Here is a 12,985-nt window from a genome sequence, read left to right on the forward strand (position 1 = left end):
ATTTCTCACAGCATTATAGTCCCAGGGTAGTCAAACTTCTTTCATGGTGTCTGTCTTCTCCCAGTGTGAGTTTTCTAAGAAAACCAGGCAGAATCTGCAAGTTTCCTATGATCTAGCCTGAAAAGTCATGAAGCATCATTTCTGCCATATGCATTTAGTCAAAAGTGAGTCACAGGGCTAGCCAAGATTCAAAGGGTGGGGGGTACTTCGCTGGAGCATGGATACTGAAATTCAGCCAGAGACTCATCACCAGTTCCTTGATGAGGGTCCAGTCCCTCCCTGTTGCCTGGGCATGATTCTGTACCAGTCAGTGATCAATAAGGGAAGTGGAACCACTGTGAGTTTTTATAGGACTAGGGGATTTATTACAGGGAGTAGACATTATGCAGTTGTGGCAGCTGGTGAATACATTTCTGTAAGGCTGCTGCCCCTCTGTCTGGTGGTGGTCTGAAGTTGTGGTCAGCTGTTAGAAAGAAAAGCTGGACCCAAAGCAAAGGATGAAAAAATAGAATGTGAGAGGACATACTGGACCCATGAGGACAAACTTCTGTCTCTCATTTTCTCCAACCTTGACAATTCAGGTCCTTTATGGAAGTAGTGAGAGACAGCCTCTGAGAAGCAGAATGAGAGCCAGTAGGAACTGGTGGAGCTATAGGTGCAGTTGCTGGCCCTTCCCAGCAAGCCAAGCCAGCAGATTAGTGATGGAGTTCACAACCTCCAGGGATACCTGGAACCCACACTGAGCTTCCCATTTGCAGCTTCACTTCAGCCTTTCAAATCTCACACAAAATTCTCTTTTGGCCATGTCTACACCAGAAACATACAGGGAAGGGATTCTGGGAAACGTAGTTCTAGCTTAGTTATGTTAACATTAGTACAAATGTCCATAAAGTTCTTCTTTCCTCCAATAATGCAAAACACTTCCTGCGGCTGCTGTGAATGTCTCTGCGTTGCACGGGTGGGGTGGACTTTTGAGATGTAATTGGCTTTTGGCAACAAAAAATTGCCTTCTTTGGAGATAGTTACCTAAGAGCGGATCTCTTCATTGTTTAGATATTTACTGATCTTTGATTGTTTCCTTTTTCTTGCAGCAACTGAGATGACACATTTTGCATAAAGTGCCTCATCAGGTAATTGATCTATTTCTACTTTTATGTAAGTTTGTATGGAAGGTATGTTTAAAGAATATTACTGTGGTTAGAGCTACACTGAGTGTTTTGGCTTAGAATGTTCTGTTATGAGGAAACAATTTGAGTACTGTTTTACTGATCAAGACCTAGCTGCAAGGGTCTTTTAATTCCTAGTACTGTTATAACAGCTCTCTCTAAGCAAGAAAAAGTTAGGTGAATCAAGAATGCTTAGACCCTCCCTCCTATAAGCAGATCTGAATAGGAAATGAGCCAATGAGAAGTAAGCTCAGCATTTAAAAAAAAATTCATTTATTTATTTGTTTATTTATTTAGGCTGCGCTGGGTCTTAGTTGCCACATGCGGGCTTCTTTAGTTGCAGCATGCATGCGGGATCCAATTCAATTGCAGCCGGGCACCCTATTTGTACACAGATTCCCAGAAAATCCTACTTGCTTTAATATACACACATATGTTAAATAAGTAGCAAAAACTAGCAAGTAGCTTCACTGTTAGAAGCAAAAAACACAATAATTCTTTCATTTGGACATCAGTAAGTAGTCTTGCCAGGGCAAGGCCTCAAAAAATTGCTATGAGACTCAGAGTTGTTTGTCCCCATGGAAGTCTTTGGTAAAAGGCGAAAGATTTATTCAATCTGAAGAGAATTTGATATGACAGGAGGAGATGGAGCAGTGAGGAACAGGCCCTGACAGGCGTGCAAGGGGCATGTGCCTTGGTTTCAAGGCAGAGTGGATGCAGTTGGTATACCATGACCGTTTTATTTGAATGTTAACGATGCAGAAATCCAACCTGACCTCTGAATTGTCACTAGACCAGAGCCTCAGCATCAGGGCTATCAAATCATGGTCCCTAAAGTGTCTTCTTCATGGTATCTGCTATAGGAGAAGACAGCTGGGACAAAGGTTGAGAAAATGGGGGGAGAACAATAGTGTCACTTTTTATTTTGTCTGCAGAACCCATTTCACTTTTTTAAAGTATCTGCTGTTGAGTGCTCACTTTGCTCTGTCCTCCTGCATGGTTAGGAGGACTCAGATAAGCTTTTCCCCATCCTTAATTTCTCTAGCTAGCTCAGAGGTATTTGGAACAAGATTACACTGAGAGCCCTTATTACTGAGTTTTGATCTGTTACTCTGAGAGGACCTTACGGATTTCAATTGTTACTGTGAGAGAATGTTCTGGATTCAATTGTTACTCTGAGAGAACATTCCAGATTTGAACACTGGAAGCTTTCTTCAGAACTGTGTTGATTTTCGTTATGATGTCATCATTCTTTCATTAAGAAAAACATAGAATAATGAGAAAACGTGGCATAATAGAAAACACACAGGAAATTGAGTCTTGGCTCCTAATAGCTTTATGACTTTTACTGATTCTGGGGCTTGGTTTCCTTATGTGTAAAGCCAGTTGCACTAATTATCGCTGTGGAAGTAGATTCGGTGAGAAGATGAAAATTATCTAAAAGAAATATGGTCCAAAAATGTGGTTTATTCCTTCCAAGCGTACTTGTGTTTTACCTCTGTCTGGTGCTCTGCTGGTTGAGAATCAGCATGGTCTGAAAAATAATTGCTTTCCTCTTCAACACTCCACAGCTTCCCATCTTCATTCATCTCTTGAACCTAACACTATCAATATGTGTATCACTGCCCCTTATCTCCACTTACCTGATTCTATTTGTGGGGAAGAAGAAAACTGAATGGCAAAAATAAAATTATAAAGTCATGTGGAGAATTTTAATGTTGGTGACATTCTAAAATTCTAGGGATGATTATATACCTTTTTAGTATTCTCTTTAAAACATTTCCAAACTTACTTCCAATGGAAAAAAATAATCAGAGAATATACATTGAGTGGATATATAAATGGCTTATAAAAGTTACCACAGGTGAAAATCATCCTTTCTGAATGCAATGTAACCATCCTTCCTAAAGGCAATTAAAGTTATTTTACTTTTTTGTGATTTCAAGAGTATTCAAATGATCCTGTATATATCAGATTCTTTTTTTTTTTCTTTTGGGCCTGGAATCTTTAAAAGGTTAAAACTTAGGAAGATTATTTTAGTAAACGTAGAGCCAAGGCTGTGCATTTCACGAAGCATCTTTGCACTGTGAATAAACCCAATTCTTTATGGATCTTTATGGATTTTGTGAGCAGGGAACACTGTTGGTTTAAGTTTGGAAAGGTTAATGAGGGGAAGGAAAGTGAGGTTATTCAATTAATTATTATTTCCTGTCCCTCAACTTTAAATTTTTAGTGATTACAAAGAAAACTCAGTCCTAAATAGAAAAAAAAATCAATCCATACTAAAATAACATTTCTATTGGTTTTTGATATGACATAGTGACGACACATGGATAATTACTTAGAAATAGCAAAGTAATTTTCAGCTCTTTTATGTTGGCTTCTCTATAACCAAAACACCCAATTTTTTGCTCAGTTAGGTAGATCCCTCCTTAACCAAAAAAGTTTCTGTCAGATTCAAAACCAAAATGGAAAGTAAGAGAGGATGATCAAATTCATTTCTATTTGGCAGACACTTAAAACTGACTTTCTTCTAGGCCTTAATCTTTTTTTCCATTTCACATCTTGGCATCTCAACACTTTGCTATCTAAAAACAAGACACATTCCTTCCTTTCCCAGAGTACTAGAGTGCTTGCTCCAGAAACAAAAACTAAGTAAGTGCTTCCAAATGCTTAGCTCCTCTTTCCCGTACTTGTTAAAACTTTCAGCTGGGATGCCAATCTGACTCCAGGCCACAAGAGTAGTTGGGCCAGTCACGGAGAACTATGTCAGCACTGGCATGCATTCTCAGGAAGGCCATGTGTGGCCTGATGCTGACACAGGTGGGCCTCCAGATAGCCTCTTTCTTCATGACCATGGCTACATCTTAACTGTTCCCACCCAGTGTAAATCACAGTTGGGGCCTTGTGCTAATTCTGTGTGCCTGTGAAAATGTCTTATTTACCTTGAAACTATGTACGTAGGATCTTTCAGGGTTGAAAATTATTTTCGCTACTGGTTGAGAACTTTCTTCTTTCAGTGTTGAACCTAATTCTTGCATCCAATTCTCAAATAATCAGATGACAGTTTTATAAAATGGGGATTCGTTTTGGCAAAACTGTAAGCTCAACATTGAAATGCAGCTGTTTTTGCTTCTTACAGTCTAGTTTATCTCCAGAACTTAGTTGATGCTCCAGAAGTTAAAATAGATGTGAATTAGCAGCAGAACATGTAGCGTCAGACTTCGCTTTGTCTGATACTAACTGAATTAGTGAATAATTATGTTTAGAAAGTGATTTGAGCAGCTTTGATGATCATGAAGTATCTATATGGGTGTTTCTCACAAGGAAAGTAGGAGTTGTAGTGATTCTAACCATCACAAAGTAACTGGGGTGGTATTTGTAAGAGAGTTTAAGATCCAATAGCATAAAATGATGATTGTGTATTAATCAGAGAATATCACCTTCAAAAAAAGGGGCCATACGTAAGCAGAATGGATAGTAACCCAAGGAAGTCAGAGTGAAATAACCTTATCTCTGTGGCTAAACTAAGGGTGGGGATCTCTAACAAATGGTGGAAACGGGACAGTGATACTGAGTGCTCACCTGCTGGCCTTTGCTCCTCATTGGGCCTCTGACACCAGTGCTGGTGTCACATTTGTGTGTCTGTGTGTGTGTGTACATGCACACATATTGGGAAGTCCCAAGAAGAAAACTAAAGTAAGAATAGATTTGGCATTAGGTAACAATTAATTCAGAAATTAGTTTTTCTGCATTGCAATCTGTTGGCTTTTTGTATTTTAAAGTTTGCTATGTGTATGTCAGTGAGGGAGTTGGCAACTGGAAATGGACGTCTGAGTAGGGGAAGGGAGAAGTGGTCCATAAAGACTTCTAGGAGGAAATGATTCTTGAGTTGAATCTTGAAATATTATGAGGATTAAATCTGGTTAATATGGGAAGGAAGAATATTTTAGGTTGAGGAAATGACATGTAAACAAATAAACACATAAAATGGTGAGTGAGAGTGATCATTTGGGCAATAGAAAATAGGTAGGGAAAGGGTATGGGGTATGACAGGGAATAATATAAGATGGAGACAGAAGTCAGATGATGCAAACCCATGAGTGGTGTGCTCCAGCAAGCTGAATTTTATCCCGAAAGAATGGGGAACCATTTAAGCAGAAGGACATAGTCATACCCTGATATGACTTTGGTAGAAGTGTGGAAGATTGATTAGAGAGTATCAAGTTGGAATTAGATAAGTTATAATAATTTATGAAGGAAATGATAAGGCAACAACATTCTCCTAAACAAATGCAAAAAAATTATCAAAACTTCCCGAAGTAAATATTGGAATAGTTAATTTTTTGTGCTTTTATGTCAAAGCAATATTTTGGTTTCTAACAATGATAGTTTAAATATATTCCTAATTCATTTTCATGTGTGTTAGAAATGACGAGTAAATATGCTAAATAGTTATGGAATTAATACTTTGAATGCTTTTGTGATTCTTAGATGTATATGTTTTTGCATTATTATTTTCTGAAGTTTCAGAAATAAAATTTCAGTGTCATTCAACTTCATTGAAGATGCACATATATCCCAAGAGGCCTCTTTTATTCTAATTTCTCTCAGTTTTGAGTCTTTTGCTCAAGTTGAAAAAGGTAAAAATTTTCAGATTTCAAAAGAAACAAAAATTAAATAACACAAATCTAACATGTTTGTCTTCCTGTTTCCTTCAAATCTAAGAAATAGATTGATATGACTATTTAAAAACCAGATAGTATTCCAGTACCACTTAATGCTGTTAAATAAAGCTTGACATTGAAATGAAAAGGGCCCTCTTAAAAAGTGAAGTTTTTTTTTAGTTCTTAGAAGGTATAATAATTAAATAAGACCGTTTCATATACTGTAAAGGATTGTGATTTTCTAACTGCAGTACACTTTGTTTCTTTGAAAAGTATTTACATTTGAGAAGATTTCTTTTGTTTGTTTTGTGAAAGTATTAATTCTGAAAAATGGTTATTATTTATATTTAAGAAAACCTCACACAAAAAGTAAAACTGTAGATTTTTGTTTACATTCTCAAGGAGTAGTTCTTTTCGTAAAAAAGGTGTTTGAACTGATGTCTAAATGTTAATATATTTTTAAATGCAATGGGGGCTTACAAGAATATTTCGACAACTAATAGAAGAAACAAAGTGCAAAATCATGGAATGCCTGGATAGCACATACCATTAGTCACTATCTGCTTGGCTCACGTATATATTACTTATTTTGTGAAACCACCAACATGTATGACACCAGCATATGTTTACCATATGCTTTTTTATCCTTGAGTTTGTTTCCTGAATAGTACACACTGTCCTTAACACAGAATGTATTTAAAATATGGTAAATGGGTCATCACGATAGTAATTCCAAACAAATTCTGCTAAAGGACAACAAAATATAACATTAAGAGATACAGAAGAGATATTCTTTCACCAAATGAGACCCCCATTTCCCTTAAATTATTCCTCCTATCTATGTTTTGGTATTTTCCATTGAGACACTTTGTCCTTTAAGACAGAGATTTCAGCTTAGCATTTTCCTGAAGATTTGTAGGAGATTATAAAAGACTCCAAATAGGAAATGTTTTATCCATACTACGTACTTTTTCTGATCCATTATAAACACACAGGCATATCAGGGAAAAGTGGGCCTCTGTGGGTCTCAGTCTTTTTTTTCCTGAAAACAAGCTTTTTAAATAGGGCTGCATCAAAATCAGGTGCATCCAATCACCATGGAAATATTTTTGTAATTGCTTCCTGGAGGAGTGCAGAGACATTTGTAGTCATATATGTAAATATATACACGTGTCAAGGTTTTCCAAATTTGGCCTCTTTTGGAACACAATACCAAAGGCCAAATCCATTAACCATGGATAGAACAGAAATCTCTACACAGCAAAAGATCTCTGAGACTCAGCCAGTGACTTCCTAATTTTAAACTATAGCAAAGTTCAAATTTGTCCAAAATTTAACTTTCTAGGTAAACAATTTTTAGAAAAATCTTATAAAAAGACTATCAAAACCTCCCTGACTTCATGTTTAGCCTTACAGACTGAAAGCCTTGGTGAAGGAAAGGAATGAAATAACATAAAAGAAGGGGGGGGAAATAGGAGGGAACAGAGAGTAAGTAAAGAGAGAAGAGGTGAGGCTTCTCACCAGCAAAGGACTCAAGTGTCAAACTAGAGTTTATCTAACTCTGGTCAAAGGATCCAGCCAAAAGGAGACCTCAAACCAGAGGTAACTTGCTGGTAGAAGGAAGCCATAAATATGTTCTGTCTGGCACAATTTGATATTTTCAATGAAAGAACTGCCCTTTAAACTCTTCATCTGTTTCTTTTGTTGTTTGGTAAAAATTTCTCCACCTGTGTCTATACATGAAAACACAAATAACCAAGCCACACAATGGCATCTTGCCAATATATTTTATGAATTTATTTGCACTTATTTTGATTCATGAACTCATTTTATGTTTTAGGGTTTTAAAAATGTTAATATGTCCCAGGCTCCCAATTTATTTGAAAACTGAGTTTTGTGTCATAATGTCTCCAATGCTTACTTGTATGTGAACTTAATATCTTACAAATGGCATATCCTTAACTTAGCAGGTGATGTAGTTTTTTGGGTATTGTGGGTTAGTTGCCCCAAGGCTGGTACTTTCCTTTATAGTTTTTCTTTTTCTTCCAGGCATTTTTCTTGATTTGAAAACTTTGTTATATTTAAATGTCCAGAGGAGACTAGGTCCTAGTAGACGTCTCTATACTCTGCAAAATTGCGTTAAGGGAGTACGTTTACTAATTTACAGAAGTGAAGTAGCTAAAATGGTTTTTCCTTCTGCACATCACTAAACTGATGGCAATTATTATTACTAAGGCAAAGAAGTCAATGCTCAACCAATCACTTTGTTAATACAGACCCAAATATCCTCTCAAAGAGATAATCCACCCAGGCCATCGGGGGCCCTCTGAAGTTTCCTTCCCACTCTGGGTGGTTGTTCTATGCAGTAAATTAGATTTGAGATCAGTACATCTCTTTCCTTCAGTTCTCTATTTAGCCTTTCCTCACTCTCTCAATCTTTTCTGACCTATATGTGCACACCTTCACAGCACTTTGGCATCTGAGACAGTTCAGATGAATGTAAATGTAGTGATTTCCTAGGTTTTATAGCTAGTCAATGGTGCAGCTGGGCTTAGACCTATGGTCAGAAAGAATTCTTTCACGTTGAAAATGTTAGAAGTCCATTCACCTTTCCTCTAGCATTGAATGTCCATTCTGGTGACCACCAACATTCAAACATGCAAGATTTTTAAAAAAACGCCATTCTCTTCTCCATCCATATCATTTTACATCATGTGACTTAAACATTTCTTAACAGGCTTCCCACTTCTTTTTTCAGGTTATTCATAAAAATGAGTATGTAGGAAAATGAGACTTTGGGCATAATTGTGTCTATTTATAGTATATCTATTGTGTGATAACTGAATTGCTTGTTTAAAATATATGGTGCTTACAGGGACCCCCTCCCTCTGGGAGAAATATTCTTCCCCCTCAAATATCAGTGTCGGCCATGTGACTAGGTTTAATAAATGGAATATGAGCAGAATGGACACATCCCGTATCTGAGCAGAGGTTTCAGAGCCGTACATCATTCTGCCATTGTTCTTTTCCTGTAGAAAAACATTTCCCAAATTGGGGCCACTCTTTCTGCCTGGATTTGGGAATAAAGACTTGGAGCTACAGCTACCTCATAGCCAACATGCCACATGAGTGAGAAATAAACCTTGGTTGTAAGTCACTGAGGTTTGGAGGTTGGTTATCACAGCATTATAATATAGCAAATGCTGACTAACCACATATAATGCATGTCAGTGGGGCCACTGGTTTCACACACAATGGCTTTTGATACATTTCTTGTGGGTAATTTTGATACACATATATTTCTAAATTAGCTGGAATTTGTTAGAGCAGCTATTGTGCCAACAGCTAAAGTTATTCTCTTATATTGCTATTCACTGATTTTTTTTCATTTTGTATATTTTATTTAATTTTTAAAATTTAATTTATTTTTTTATACAGCAGGTTCTTATTAGCCATCAATTTTATACACATCAGTGTATACATGTCAATCCCAATTGCCCAATTCATCACACCACCACCACCACCCCCGCCGCTTTCCCCCCTTGGTGTCCATACGTTTGTTCTCTACATCTGTGTCTCAACTTCTGCCCTGCAAACCAGTTCATCTGTACCATTTTTCTAGGTTCCACATACATGTTTTAATATACAATATTTGTTTTTCTCTTTAGGACTTACTTCACTCTGTATGACAGTCTCTAGTTCCATCCATGTCTCAGCAAATGACCCAATTTCTTTCCTTTGTATGGCTGAGTAATATTCCATTGTATATATATACCACATCTTCTTTATCCATTTGTCTGCTGATGGGCATTTAGGTTGCTCCCATGACCTGGCTATTGTAAATAGTGCTGCATTGAACACTGTGGTGCATGTGTCTTTTTGAATTATGGTTTTCTCTGGGTATATGCCCAGTAGGGGGATTGCTGGGTCATATGGTAGTTCTATTTGTAGTTTTCAAAGGAACCTCCATACTGTTCTCCCTAGTGGCTGTATCAATTTACATTCCCACCAACAGTGCAAGAGGGTTCCCTTTTCTCCACACCCTCTCCAGCATTTGTTGTTTGTAGATTTTCTGATGATGCCCATTCTAACTGGCGTGAGGTGATACCTCATTGTAGTTTTGATTTGCATTTCTCTAATAATTAGTGATGTTGATCAGCTTTTCATGTGCTTCTTGGCCATCTGTATGTCTTCTTTGGAGAAATGTCTGTTTAGGTCTTCTGCCCATTTTTGGATTGGGTTGTTTGTTTTTTTAATATTGAGCTGCATGAGCTGTTTATATATTTTGGAGATTAATCCTTTGTCCGTTGATTCATTTGCAAATATTTTCTCCCATTCTGAGGGTTGTCTTTTCATCTTGTTTATGGTTTCCTTTGCTGTGCAAAAGCTTTGAAGATTCATTAGGTCCCATTTGTTTATTTTTGTTTTTATTTCCATTATTCTAGGAGGTGGATCAAAAAAGATCTTGCTGTGATTTATGTCAAAGAGTCTTCTTCCTATGTTTTCCTCTAAGAGTTTTATAGTGTTCGGTCTTAGATTTAGGTCTCGAATCCATTTTGAGTTTATTTTTGTGTATGGTGTTAGGGAGTGTTCTAATTTCATTCTTTTACATGTAGCTGTCCATTTTTCCCAGCACCACTTATTGAAGAGACTGTCTTTTCTCCATTGTACATCCTTGCCTCCTTTGTCATAGATTAGTTGACCATAGGTGCGTGGGTTTATCTCTGGGCTTTCTATCTTGTTCCATTGATCTATGTTTCTGTTTTTGTGCCAGTACCATATTATCTTGATTACTGTAGCTTTGTAGTATAGTCTGAAGTCAGGGAGTCTGATTCCTCCAGCTCTGTTTTTTTCCCTCAAGACTGCTATAGCTATTCGGGGTCTTTTGTGTCTCCATACAAACTTTAAGGTTTTTTGTTCTAGTTCCGTTAAAAATGTCATTGGTAATTTGATAGGGATTGCATTGAATCTGTAGATTGCTTTGGGTAGTATAGTCATTTTCACAATATTGATTCTTCCAATCCAAGAACATGGTATATCTCTCCATCTGTTGGTATCATCTTTAATGTCTTTCATCAGTGTCTTATAGTTTTCTGCATACAGGTCTTTTGTCTCCCTAGGTAGGTTTATTCCTAGGTATTTTATTTTTTTTGTTGCAATGGTAAATGGGAGTGTTTCCTTAATTTCTCTTTCAGATATTTCATCATTAGTGTATAAGAATGCCAGAGATTTCTGTGCATTAATTTTGTATCCTGCAACTTTACCAGATTCATTGATTAGCTCTAGTAGTTTTCTGGTGGCATCTTTAGGATTCTGTGTATAGTATCATGTCATCTGCAAACAGTGACAGTTTCAATTCTTCTTTTCCAATTTGTATTCCTTTTACTTCTTTTTCTTCTCTGATTGCCATGGCTAAGACTTCGAAAACTATGTTGAATAATAGTGGTGAGAGTGGACATCCTTGTTTTCTTCCTGATCTTCCAGGAAATGCTTTCAGTTTTTCACCACTGAGAATGATGTTTTCTGTGGGTTTGTCATATATGGCCTTTATTATGTTGAGGTAAGTTCCCTCTGTGCCAACATTCTGGAGAGTTTTTATCATAAGTCAATGTTGAATTTTGTCAAAAGCTTTTTCTGCATCTATTGAGATGATCATATTGTTTTTATTCTTCAATTTGTTAATATGGTGTATCACATTGACTGGTTTGCGTATATTGAAGAATCCTTGCATCCCTGGGTTAAATCCCACTTGATCATGGTGTATGATCCTTTTAATGTGCTGTTGGATTCTGTTTGCTAGTATTTTGTTGAGGTTTTTTGCATCTATATTCATCAGTGATATTGGTCTGTAATTTTCATTTTTTGTTGTATCTTTGTCTGGTTTTGGTATCAGGGTGATGGTGGCCTTTTAGAATGAGTTTGGGAATGTTCCTTCCTCTGCAATTTTTTGGAAGAGTTTGAGAAGGATGGGTGTTAGCTCTTCTCTAAATATTTGATAGAATTCACCTGTGAAGCCATCTTTCCTGGACTTTTGTTTGTTGGAAGTTTTTTTTTATATATATTCCATTTATAGTTATAAAATATTGGCTATATTCACTGTGTTGTGCAGTACATCCTTGTAGATTATTTATTTATTTTTGGCTGCGATGGGTCTTCCTTACTGTGCACGGACTTTCTATAGTTGGCATGAGCCAGGGTTACTCTTTGTTGTGGTGCGCGGGCTTCTCATTGTGGTGCGCGGGCTTCTCATTGCGGTGGCTTCTCTTGTTGCAGAGCACGGGCTCTAGGTGCACAGGTTCAGTAGTTGTGGCACGCAGACTTAGTTACTCTGTGGCATGTGGGATCTTCCTAGACCAGGGCTCGAACCCACGTTCCCTGCATTGGCAGATGGATTCTTAACCACTGCACCACCAGGAAAACCCCTTTGGAAGATTTTTAATCACAGTTTCAATTTCATTTCCTGTGATTGGTCTGTTCATATTTTCTATTTCTTCCTGGTTCAGTCTTGGAAGGTTATACTTGTCTAAGAATTTGTCCATTTCTTCCAGGTCGTCCACTTTGTTGGCATAGAGTTGCTTGTAATAGTCTCTTATGATGCTTTGTATTTCTGCAGTGTCCGTTGTAACTTCTCCTTTTTCATTTCTAATTTTATTGATTTCAGTCCTCTCCCTCTTTTTCTTGATGAGTCTGGCTAAATGTTTATCAGTTTTGTTTAACTTTTCAAAGAACCAGCTTTTAGTTTTATTGATCTTTGCTCTTGTTTTCTTTGTTTCTATTTCATTTATTTCTCTCTGATCTTTATGATTTCTTTCCTTCTGCTAACTTTATGTATTGTTTGTTCTTCTTTCTCTAGTACTTTAGGTGTGAGGTTAGATTGTTTATTTGAGGTTTTTCTTGCTTCCTGAGATAGGACTGTATCGCTATAAACTTTCCTCTTAGAACTGCTTTTGCTGCATCCCATAGGTTTTGGGTCATCTTGTTTTTGTTGTCATTTGTCTCTAGGTATTTTTTGATTTCCTCTTTGATTTCTTCAGTGATCTCTTGGTTATTTAGTAACGTATGGTTTAGCCTCTTTGTGTTTGTGTTTTTTATGTTTTTTTCCCTGTAATTGATTTCTAAGCTCATGGTGTTGTGGTTAGAAAAGGTGCTTGA

Source organism: Hyperoodon ampullatus (assembly GCF_949752795.1).
Source record: "Hyperoodon ampullatus genome assembly, chromosome: 1".
Lineage (NCBI taxonomy): Eukaryota > Metazoa > Chordata > Mammalia > Artiodactyla > Ziphiidae > Hyperoodon > Hyperoodon ampullatus.